Consider the following 13,242-nt stretch of genomic DNA (forward strand, 5'->3'; position numbering starts at 1 on the left):
TCTTGTATATTAAGTGTACTAAAGCATACTAAATATGTGTAGATATATCTACACACACATACACACACACACACAAACATACATGCCATTAAAGTCAATAAATGTTTTGCATTTCTGTCTTCGTATTTGACCCTCCAACAGTCCTGTGAAGTAGGAAGGCTCAGTCTTTACTTGTCATTTAGGTAAAGAACTTGGAGTCGCGTTGAATACTAGGTGACTTGCCAAGGGTCACATCGCCAGCGTGGCAGAGCTGGGTCTCTGTACTCTTCTGGTTCCAAAATACTGTTTCTATTACATCTGGAGAAAAGTGATCTGAAGCACAGATGTTTAGTGGGAGGAATGAAACACATGCAGTAATGCCAAAAAATAACTGGGCACAAAAGCAGAAAATAAGACATTTGTTTCTGTTCTAATATGACAGAAAATAAGGCCCTTGTGGTTTGGGACTGAGCATTCAGAGAAGAAATGGGGAGTGGTTTGATTTGGGCGACACTGCTCTTGGAACGCTGCATCTGGTTCTGGGCTACTCATTACTAGGCTTATGGAAACCAGCTGGACGAAGTTCAAAGCCAAGCTCCGAAATGATTAAGAGGCTGATGGCATTGATTAATAAGGAAAGACTAAAAGCATTAGATATGTACAGCTCAGCCAAGCAAAGACGAAGGCAAAACAAGCTAAATGTATACAAATATCTGAAGTGTGTAAACATTAAAAAGGAAGATTATTTAGCGTGATACATGAGTATGATACGCAATAGGATGAAAATTTAAGCAAAGTATAAAGGCAAATTGTTTGATAATCGATGAAGGCTATCTGTGGCATAGCCTTTCCATAGAGAAGCAATAGAAATCGCAAGTCTTAGGACGACTTCTAGCTATTACATGACGTCAGAGGATCGTTGTTCATTTAGTCAGGTGTAGTACTATCGTATAACCACAGCAATAGTAGTAATATAAGAAAACGTGTAGTGTATGAACCCCTGGCGTCCTTTAATAGAAAAGCCTTCCTGCCACACAGGCAGGCAGACTTCTGGTTGACCAAGGCCTGCAACATAGGGGTAAGTGTGTCCACCATCTTGCTCTGGCATTGCGGACTGAGTGGACTGAAGGACTCTGAAACGGTAGGTAGTAAATCCAAGAAAATTGTTAGAATTGTAGGCCTCTGGTTGTAGCTTCAGGAGGTAGAATTTCTAAGATGCAAGAACAGAGAGCTGGATTGTTGAACCATTAGCAACCGACCTCTTCTGTCTCTTGTTCACAGAAAATAGTGGCTCTTGAGTAGCGGTCTACATGCCTTGGGATGACCGGAATCTTATCCTCTTGAATAAAGAAACACTTTGCCTTTCGTTTGTTGAATTTGAAAAACAAAAAGAGGGGTAATTCATAAGGTAAAGTGAAAGTTTTCAAAACCTAGCAATCATCTATGAAATGGAAATTTAATTTAAAAAAACCATCTTCTCTCCTGTGGCTTCTCTAGGCAGATATGAATGTTTAGGGCCAGAGATTTAGGATGCTTTTGGAATGTGTGCCCTCACTCTGCTCTTTTGTTTGTAGAGGAATATAAATATTTTATCTGAATTTCACTGGTGGCAATCAAGCATGAACACAGACCCAGTATTTGAGGACCTGTCATGTCTGAATTTTTCCACAGTGCACAAGTAGGCCAACAAATGGCAGTTGGAGTGAGGCTGATTCCAGCTCGGTGTAAACATGGACCCTGTAACCACTGGGGCTGTCTGAAAATGAAGCAGAGGCTGAATGGCAGACGTATTTGGTAGAGTCTATCCCATGATCAGACATCCTTTCTGCATCCCAGGGTCATTATCTTGGCCGGGGCCCTTATCATTTCTTCCTGGAGCTATTGAAGTAGCTATCATTGGGTTTCCTCAGCTCCAGTCTCTTATGCCTTTATCCTCCACCTTCCCCCCAGAGTGGTGGTTCTGAAACACAGCTGATTGGGTCATTCCTCTGTTTAAACTCTTAGCACTCACAGAATAAAGCAGGACAAGGACTGTATCTTATTTTTTTTTTTTTACTATTTCCCAGGTACCGCATACCTTGCCTGGCCTGTAGACATTCTTCGATGAAGGGCTGATTAAATGCCTGCAGCCTCAACACCTCCCCCTCTCCCAGTCGCCTCTCCGTGTCTTTGTACTTAATTTCTGCCCAGAACATGGCTATTTCCCTTGTCCACCCAGCAATTTTTTAAGACTCAAGTTAGAGTTTATTGTAATGAAGTCTTTTTTGACCATCCAGTCCGAATTAACCGATCCCCATCTCGGTTCCCATGGCACCTCCTATATACATTCATTACTATACTTAGCACCCCATTTTAATCATACATTTTCCTGTCCCCCCAGCCCCAAATGGGCCTTTTGAGAGTACATGCTATGTTTTCATCTCTATTTCTCCAGTGCCTGATACAGTCTAGGTGCTCATTATCATCAGATAAACCTTGGGAGCTAGTATGTTCCACATAGGAGAAGATGGTGGGCACTCAACAAGTTTGAGTGAATAAAGAGGCATTTATTTATTCAGCACATATATACTGACTATTTACTTCTTATGCAGGCTGCTTTCCTGTCTGTAGTATGAAAGAAACAAGACGATATGTAACTTATTCTAATTTGTGGCAGCATCGTTTGTTTGTTTCCTTTTTAAGGAGGCGGCGGAATTGGATTGTTTGTTTGGTTTTTTCTTCAATAAGAAGCATCTTAATAAAACTAGTCTGGACATCTGTCCCATTTTCAAAAATTACAAGTTTTGATCATTGCTAAATTGTACAGATCCCCGTCTGTCTGCTCTGCATACATTTGCATTTATAAAAGCAGAGACACACTAAAAGTCTTTCTAATGCAATCCCCTAAATGCGTGAAGTATTAGATTGCTTGCCCCCATTGGTTCATGCATTGCTAAGGGCTTAAAAGGATCATTGATTTGAATTATTTAATGTGTACAGCAAGTTGAGTTTCCTTTTATTTTTTTTTTTTAAAGAAGCTTTGGGGACATTGCTTTATTTTTTTTTCTTAATGTTAAATCTCATTTTTCTTTGAAAATAAGTTAAAGCTGTATTCACATAAGCTCCCAAAGTGCCAGATATTCATTGTGTTTTTAAACCATCTAGGAAATGTTTGATTCTAATGAACATTACTGCTGGAAATTGGACTGAAATTGCTGGGCTGAAGATATAGTTATAACTACATATTATTCTAATGTTGTATCATCCTTTTTCCTTTTTTGGAACTGATGCCAATGAAATAAGAGGGAGAGAGCTTGTGTCTAATAAAAAGCCATCCTGGATTTTTGTTGTTTTTAAAATTTAAGCTGGTTTTGACTTAAATTCAGTAAGCAGAGTCCTTGACTTTAAATGTTGAACATTTTTACTATGTAATTTAAGTTTTAGTTCCTATTGTTTTTGACGGTTTACTCTCTCCCCATGGAAAGGCAGCTGTGTTATCAGCACAATTTGGGATGGTAACAGCTGGGTGAATGGATTTATTTTAGTTCGTGTTATGTTCAGAAAGCTTGTCAAAAACAGAGACTTGTTTTTGTGAGGTCTAGTGTGGCTCTCTATAACAAAGCAAAGGATTTTATTTAATCCATTTGTCAGGACACTGAATAAATAAAAAAAAAAAAAAAAGAAGTCCATCCACATGGGGCAGTCAGGTGATGTGAAAAATTTAGGTGGGGAGATTAATAGGGTGACTGTATACCTTATCATCTAAACCCAGAGATTGAGAGGGGAATGCTAGATAATTAGGAGATGTTACTTGATCTACAACAGGCACAAACTGGGACCATCCAGGACAAACTGGATGTCATTGTCACCCTAACTGGGAAGTTCACCACTACCATTAAAAGTCTCATTTACCATAATCTATAGCAAATTCTTTTGGGAATCCTAAGTTCTGGTAAGTCCTTGATGTAGCTCTGTTTCAAAGACTGATATGGTAGGAATTATTTTTATATATTTTTTAGTTAAAAATTTCTTCACGTTTATTTTTGAGAGAGAGAGAGAGAGAGGGGCACAGAGAGAGAGACGGAGACACAGAATCCCAAGCAGGCTAAAGGCTCTGAGCCGTCAGCACAGAGCCTGACGTGGGGCTTGAACTCACAAGCTGTGAGATCATGACCTGAGCCAAAGTCAGATGCTTAACGGACTGAACCACCCAGGAGCCTCTGATCTGGTGGGAATTCTAATATATCAGGCAATGCTATGCTTTCTGGATTTGTGGCAGGTAAGAGGCATGTTAGGACAGAAGACAAAGCAACTGGGACTTAACAGAGGGTGTAAACATTGTCTGATAAACCTGCTCCGGCTGATGGTCGATTATGGTTATTGGCTAAACATCTTTCTTAAGAAATAAAATGCACTTAGTCTGTACAAGGGCACGGAAATTGACTGCCCACTGGGAGGGCTGGGGTTTGGGTTGCCTATGGCTTTGATTCCAGAGTCAGAAACATTAGCCAAGGATGTCCGCAAGTGAAGTAGGTTTTCACTGTTCTTCGCCACGAGACGCAGCTCCTGTCCCGTTTTCACTTACAGTGATTCCTTCTGAATTAACATACCTTAAAATAGCTGAAGCTCCTCAAATCCGTAAGAACGGGATATGCTGCTTGCCACACGTTCCTTTTTCCTGAAGGTTTCTGAGACCTTGCCGGAACACATGGAACCTTTCAGCTCAGCAAATATTAAGGGGACCTACTGTAAGTCACGATGTAAGATGCTTCTAAGATACAAAGGGGAGAGTGACCCCTTCCCTCACGGCATTTTTTTCTATACTACAAGGAAATAAGGTGAATAAATAAAAACACGATTAGGACGTAGAACGTACCATTAACAAAGGACATAAATTAAAGGTGGGTGTAGGAATAAACATTTATAACATTAGTCTATAATAATTTTCTGCATGTTTGAACTATCTTATGATTTCAAAACATTTTGCGGACACCTGCTTGACTCATTTGGAAGAGCACGTGAGTCAATCTCTTGAGTTCAAGCCCCATGTTGGGTATAGAGATTACTACAAGGAAAGAAATGAAAGAAAAAAAAGAAACATCTTAAGAGGGATCTGTATGTATGTGGTACCATGGAGTTTAGAGACGTGGGAAATCACATCTGGCTGTAAGGATCTGTGAGGACGACTTCCTGCTATATTCTATTCACTTTCACTGTAACGTGGCTTCTCTAAAATCTCCTTATGAAAAGAGACTGCTTTCTCACACACCTATTCAATGGTAGGCAGCCAAACACATGTTCTTTTGGATGCCCAGGACCTTCCCTGTTGTTTTGTCTTAACAGTCTTTCACGTGCTCTGCCTTTCTCTCTTAACCTTGCCTGTGTCACGGGCATTGAGTTTTGGCACCTGGCTCCAGGGTGACCTTCCTGCTGGCTCCGTCACCTGCTGGGACAATCTGGGGACATTCCTGTTGGTCATCTTTCCATGGCACAACTCAGTCCAAGCTCCACACCTGTCTTGACTGCACGCCTGCCGTGGGTTCCCTTCTCTCTCTTGCACAAGTCTGTTCTCTGCACAACTGGCAGAGGAGGGACTGGGGGAGAAACAGGCGTGAAAGTGCAGAGGAGAGTGAGACGCTGTTGTGCATATGCTTGCTTGAGAAGTGAAGCGTTAGATATTCACGACTTGATAGTCAGACTCCTCTGACTCCTGTCAAGAGAGATATGGGGGTGGAAGCGCTGAGATACTTGTGTATGACAGGTGTTTACAACCAAGGGATGGGATCAGGTCAGCATCCAGGTCGTCTCCATGCATAGATGGAGAAGCTAGACAGCTTTGGAGTCCTTAGTCATTCCACATCAGTCCAATGTAGTAGGAGGAAAGCCCAGCGACCATGGGATCTCGAGGATCGAGGGGTAAAGTACTTCAAGGAGGGACCGGTCAGTGCTGCTGAGGGAATGAGTAAGACCAGCAGAGAGGCAGTCATTGCTCCTGGAGAGCTGGAGTTTGTTAGTAATCTTGAAAACCCCCAAAGTTATTTGCAATATTTGTTGGGTGTGCACAAAAGAGACCAGAAAACCAATAAATCTGGGGCACCTGGGTGGCTCAGTCAGTTGAGCATCCAACTCTTGATTTTGGGCTCAGGTCGTGATCCTAGAGTTGTGGGATCGAGCCCTGCGTCCAGCTCCATGGTAAGTATGGAGGCTGCTTGAGATTCTCTTTCTCGGCCCCCTCCCCCACTTGTGCGCACGCACACGCTCTCTCTCAAATAAAACATTAAGTTAAAAAAAAAAAAAAGAAAACCAACAAATCCTTAGTGGGCAGTTCCTACGTGTCTGGCACAGTGTTACTCCCATTTAAGTTTCAGAGAAACCCTGTAAGTTCAGTACCATCGCCCCATCTTACAGATGAGGACACGGAGGCCCAGAAATGGAGCCGTTTGCCTAAGGTTCCACCAGCTGACTAGTGCAGAGCTACGATTCAAACCCCACACCGCCTGACTCCAGAGCCCGTGCTCTTAATTAGGAGACCGATGCTCACAGAAGACCATGGCATCCGCCAGCAGAGAGCGTGTGCACACCTCTGGACCAGAGAATTAGGATGTGTTCACATGGAAGTAAAAATGAAAGCAGTCCGAGCAGGTGAAATCAGAAAGGAAGAGTGCAGGAGACACGGAGAAACACCAATAGCAGAGGCGGGAAGCTTATCCCTGGTGGGGGGCTAAACCCTTACAATTATTATATACAGATTAGACACAGGTTTCTTAGACTTTCTAAAAATTTTCATCCCCTTTGATGAGCACAAGACTTTATATCCTCCCTTGAATGTTCTTTCTAATCTAAGTCATTAAATATTGTGACTGAAATCAAGGCCATGGGACAAAGTGCTCTTTGGTTTCAAATTGTATGCCCTCTCAGATCCTGACATATCTGTATACACAGACTGACCACACACACACACACACACACACACACACACACACACACACACGAGTATCTGTGATGCGGCCGATAGGAGGAGAAAGTTGAGCAGAATGAGCTGTTAAAGGCAGCGGCTGGCAGAGACGGAGAGAGATGAATGGGGACAGGACTTTGTAGGCAAAGCGCTGGAGGGGAGAGGTCTGGTCCAAGGAGAGCGCGGCCCTCGTGTCGGATGCAGCAGAGCAGGATCCCTCCGGGAGCTGCCAAGTGCCTGTTCAGCTCAGTACCAGTACCAGAGGGTCTGGTGCAGTACCAGGAAAACTTACAAGCAGAAAACTTGGTGGTGGTGGTGGTGGCGGCGGGATACATTTTCAGTCCCACAAGCGTGATGGAACGACAACGCACCTAAACCCCCGTATCCATTTTCTTGCTTTCCCGAGAGAGCCCATCGTTAGACATACAGGTAACCTTGAGGAAGGAAGAGAGAACGCTGCCCTGAAGGCAGGCTCATTTTCAGCTGGCAGCAGAAAAGTGGAGCTCAGCACCCGCCTCCACCAAACCTCTCAGGCTTGGCCAGTAGTTGTTTTCCAGCCTCTTTCCGTTACCTTTGAAATCCAAACGTTTCTCCATCCATGGCCTTCTGCTGTGTCAGCACGGGGCTAGCTAACTGCAAAAGTTTGCAGCGTCAAAATGCCACGGTCACTCACGCTGTCCCTGCAGGTGGGCGAGGTGCGCGGCTCCCACAGACCCTGGACCAGAGGTGGTGGTGGGGGGGCTTTTGAAGGGATGTGATAATAGCCACGTTAATTGTGCCTTAAACTAATGGGCAAAAAAAGAGGCACGTGACCCTCTACTCATGAGGGATAGTAATATAATAAATCATTTTTCTGTGTCAGTTTCCCACCTTGCCCTAATTTCATAGATGAAATCACATGTGCAGAACCGACTTCGCAATTTAGCTCTGAAGTCCAGAATGGCTACACAGGAGAGCACCGTACCTTTTGATCTACTCGTTCCCTGATGTGTTAAATCACCCAGAAAGCCAGAGGGAAATGCTCCCCTGCCTGAGCAAGTTTAAGAAGGGTGCCATCTGAAGGGTATTCCAATATTTCACAGTTGAAAGGATGTGGAAGATCTAGGAGTATTAATAACTATTATTATCTTTTCATTTTTAACCTCAGATGCAGGAAGTTGAGTTAATTGCACTCCTCAGTTCATGGCACATTTTACATCGTTAGGTTTTCCAGTCCCTGGTCTGGTTTCACGCGTTTATTCCTCATTCCTGTCCTCCCACTGTCTGTTCCCCTTGCCACCTTGTCCCCCGCCAGGTAACTGGTCCAACACTTGTGTATTTATTTATTTCCACGTAGTCTTAGGAATTGTGTAAACTTGTATTATCTACATAATAGTGTGGTTATAGATCTTTGTCTTTATTCAGTCATGCTCCTTTGGGTCAAAGAGCAAATGATTCTTTGCAATCAGCTAGTACCCAAAGACCAGGGAGTTCCACGGCAGTGGGCATCTAGGTCCCTTCTCTTGGAAGCAAAATTTTCTGGAAGACCAAGTGTGGCTTTGGTGCCTCTTGAACATTGTGTGCTCTGCCCAGGCCCCAGCTTCCTGGTTCCAACAGGAATTTAGAGAAACTGAGTTTCAGGGCAGAAGCCACATCTTCAGCGGCCCAGGGGGGATGGAGAGATGCTGGGCTGTGTCAGGGAGCACTGCCTAACCAAACCAAAGAGGCTGGGAGCTCAATGGGTCACAAATATGCAAACGTTGATTCCTTTTCTATCCTGTGTGGATACAGGCTGGCCTTTGTGTCTCTATGCCTGCAGGAATCTGGTAGAGTAAATCTGCTCTTGTTCCTTTTAGAACTTTTTTTTGTCAACAGTTGCACTCATAGTACTGTAGCCAGTGAAACTCCTAAATCATACTCCATGAACACGTTCCAAGACCCATTACAAGGAGAGTTGTTTGTTTTTGTTTTGCTTCGGTGTTGACATTTCCTTTAGAGAAGCATTGGATTAGGTTTTCTCAGATCTTCTAATTTTGTGTCTCAAGCCTCCATTTCTATTTATTCATTTTCCAAGTAGTACAGTTAAGTAAGATTTTCAACAATGGCCTATCTTTGGAACATTCTCTGGTTCCTTTTTTATTTCTGCAAAAAATGTTCAGTACAGCCGATATTGTGTTTCTTTCAAATTATTCATTTTTCTAACTCAGGATTTAGAGTGTCTAATTCGTATCGACTAGTCTTCACTTCTTGTCATCAAGCTTCTGGTCTCTTCTTACCTTGTAGGTCTAATTGGCTGGTCTAATAAAGCGCTTCTAACAGATTCTTTTTCTAATAGGTCTTCTCTTTTGACTGCATGCCAGTAACGAACTGTTCACCGTTTTGATCTTTTATAATACTTTACACTGCAGGCTGACTACTCCTCTCTTGCTGAAGGCAATGCACTGTATACAGTGCAGTAAGATAGCATGTACCCAACCAGCAAAAATTAGTAGAGAGGCCTCGGTCTCTGGCCACACCACCCTGAGCATGCCAGACTTCGTCTGATCTTGGAAGCTAAGCAGGGTCGGGTGTGGTTAGTACTTGGATGGGAAAGGGGCCCCAGTGGACCTGAGAAATGGATGAGAGAGTCACTAGATCCAGGTTCCAAAAGGTCCTGAGGTGAAACAGACATAGCCGTGCCCATGAAACACAGGACAGATGGAGAAGACATGCCTGCTGAAGCTTGATGCACATGGGGATGGAGGAACCTTCCTGTAGAAAGCGGTCTTTGAGCTACCAGCTGATGGAAAAACCCTAGGTGAGATCCTCTGGTTCTCTAAGCAGCTCTTCCCCATCTGCTCATTGACATTGCAGCCCTCACCCCCTTTAGTGACCTACAGTTGTCAGATCTTCTCTGCAGAGCAGTTATACCAACATGGAACTGGGCTCCTAGGAAAGGACTGTCACCATCACCTACTCAGAGACTGGATCATTGGAAGGACCCATGGGCTACAACAGGACAGTTTTCTTGAGAAGGCCTTCTGACTCCAGGGGCCCATGGATATTTCCATCTTTTCCAGCCTACTTTTCTCCTTCTCTTTCTTACAATCACAGTTTGGAGCACAAAGTATACTGGAAAGTCATCCTTAAGACAAAGATCTTTCCTAGCAAAAGGGAGACAGCAGATGGAAAATTCGTCTTCTTTCTGCAGCAGATAGACTCTGACACCTGAAACGATTTGACACCTCTCCTGGCAACCAGCTTAACAGGAAAGGCATAAGTACATACTTTCCTTCTTTCATTCCTTCCTTCCCTCCCTCCCTCCCCTCTTTTTGGGGTCTGTACCTTCAGAGCCTATCTTGATTATGCTAGGATTTCTGCCTCTCTCTCTTCTCTGTCAGAAATGGAAAGTCATGGAAACCACTTACCTTTTACTGTATGAAGTAAAAGCTAAAAATTGATCATAAAAATTAATGAAATTAGGTAGATACTAACAGCAATGAAAAGATACCTAGGTTCTTTAAGTTTATTTTGAGAGAGAGAGAGCACACAAGCATGAGTGGGGAAGGACAGAGAAAGAGGGGAGGGGGGTGAGAGAATCTCAAGCAGGCTGTACGTGGTAAGCACAGAGCCCAACACAGGGTTCGATCTCACAAACCATGAGATCATGACCTGAGCTGAAGGCAAGAGTTGGATGCTTAACCGACTGAGCCACCCAGGTGCCCCAAGATACCTAGTTCTTAATTAAAAACGGACAGGGAGAAAAAAGGGGGGAAAAGAGGAAAGAGGGAAACAATATGTAGATGACATTTTTTGAAAAGCAACATCAGAGAAAATAGGTATTGTTTGTATTCATGTATATTTATATGGAATAAAATTTACAGAGAGATCTTCTCTGATCCTTTCTGACTAATCAGAGCTGTGAATACAGTTAAGGGGAGATTCAAAGATATATAAAACCAGGGCAGGTGCTGAACCCACCTGGAGTGGCTGCCCATCTCCTCCAAAGTATTAAGAGTTTTAGGTTCAACTTTAATATTATCAAGACACTATGAAGACAGAAATAGAAAAAGAGCAAGCGGGCAGTTCACTGGTAGAACACTCAGGATTTCTTACCACTTATTCTCCAAAATCACACTGTCTTATTAAAAAAAAAAAAGAATAAAACCACTCTATTAAAGAGCTGCTTTGTGCTAGAAGAAGTTTAAAATGGGGGCATCTGGGGGGCTCATTTGGTTAAGCGTCTGACCAACTCAGGTCATGATCTCTTGGTTTGTGAGTTCGAGCCCCGCGTCGGGCTCTGGGCTGACAACTCAGAGCCTGGAGCCTGCTTCAGATCCTGTGTCTCCCTCTCTCTCTGCCCCTCCCCCTCACATCCTGGGTCTCTCAAAGATAAACATTAAAAATTAAAAAAAATAATAAGTTTAAAATGTATTCCTGAACCTTCTCCACCCTTCTAAATCCGTCCCAGTGTTATACACCAAAGGACCCAAATCCTAAGAAACATTAAATCAAATTTCTGTAATGGAAACTACAAAATATTAAAGCATATTATGAAGCAACAGTAATTAAATCAGAACTGGTGAAGTATGCCAACAGACCGTGAGGCAGACATCAAGTCCAGGAACAGACTCATATGCATAAAGTAATTTAATGTAAAATAACGGTAACATGGCAAACCCAGTGGGGGAAAATTGATCATGCACTAATTGGTATTGAGAGAATCGGCTGGTCACTGGGAAATAAGCTTATTCCCTGCCTCAGTTCTTATACTAAATAGAGATGGATAAAAGATTTCTGATTTTACTAAATATATTGAAAACAATTTTTTAGAATATTTGCTGGAATCAACCATGCCACTAACCAAATAAAGATGCAGAACTGTCAAGATGCTTGGGTGGTTCAGTTGGTTAAGCATTTGACTCTTAATTTTGGCTCAGGTTATGGTCTCACGGTTCATGGGTTTGAATCCCGACTCGGGCTCTGCACTGACAACATGAAGCCTGCTTGGGATTCTCTCTCCACACCCCCCCCTTCCCCTCTCCCTTGCATGCACGCTCTTTCTCTCAAAACAAACTTAAAAAATAAGATGCAGAACTGTCAAACAGACCCACTTTTCCACAGCATATTTTTTAAGTAATTTTATTTTTAATGAATTCTGCATTGACTCCCTAAAGCATTACTTTGGGACTTGGCTTATCAAATGATTAACTCAACCCTTCCATTCAATGTAGGAGCCCTTCAGATTTAAAAAAAAAAAGTAAGTGGACCTGTCCTTTTGGTCCATGAAAACTAAACCTTACACCTAAAGCATCAAGAGATTGGTAGTTCTTTGCATAGCAGTCACAGTTAAAGTTGAGCCAATTCTGGCATCCATGAGCACAAAGTTAGTAGAAGTACACCTTCTTGGAGACTTTTGTGATTAAATTTATTTATTGAACCAACAGATGTGGTTTATACTGGGAATTTTGATTGAAGTCAACTATTTTATTCAACAGACTGATTTTAGTTTCTTAGAAAAAAAATACGTACATACACATTTTCAAGTTATATTAGAATTCAGCCCTAAATGTCAAGGCACAAGACTATATCCTAACACCAGTCATATATGTAACATTTGTACTTTTGTGTTTCAAATATTGCTATTTAGAGGCACCTGGCTGGCTCAGTCGGTGACATGTACAACTCTGGACCTCAGGGTTGTGAGTTTGAGCCCCATGTTGGGTGTAGAGATTACTTAAAAATAAAATCTCAAAAAAATTACTACTAGTAATTTGATAATGATTTCTTAGACATGACAACACAGGCACAGGCAACAAAAGAAAAACTGGACTTCATGAGAATTTAAAAGTTTTGTGCCTCAAAAGACTATCAACAGATTAAGAAGTCAACCCACAGAATGAGAGAAAATGTTTGCAAATCAGGTGTTTAATAAGGGATTAACATCTAGAATATATAGAGAACTCCTAAAAGTCAACAAAAAACCAAGTAACCCAATTCAAAAATGAGTAAAGGAAGGACCAGACATTTCTCCAAAGAAGGCATACAAATGGTCAGTATGCATATGACGTGATGCTCACCAGGACTCCATTTGGGAAAAGCGAATCATAACTGCAATGAGATACTAATCACGTACAAATTAGGATGTATACTATAAGAAAAAGCAAAAGCAGAAAATAAGTGTGGGTGAGGACATGCAGAAATTGGTTCTCTTGTCAGAGAAAGACAGATCTCATGTCTTCACTCATATGTGGAACTTGAGAAACTTAACCGAAGACCATGGGGGAGGGGAAGGAGAAAAGTTACAGAGAGGGAGGGAGGCAAACCATAGGAGACTCTGAAATACAGAGAACAAACTTCCAGTGCAGTGG

This window comes from Panthera leo, chromosome D2 (genome assembly GCF_018350215.1).
Source record: "Panthera leo isolate Ple1 chromosome D2, P.leo_Ple1_pat1.1, whole genome shotgun sequence".
Classification (NCBI taxonomy): domain Eukaryota; kingdom Metazoa; phylum Chordata; class Mammalia; order Carnivora; family Felidae; genus Panthera; species Panthera leo.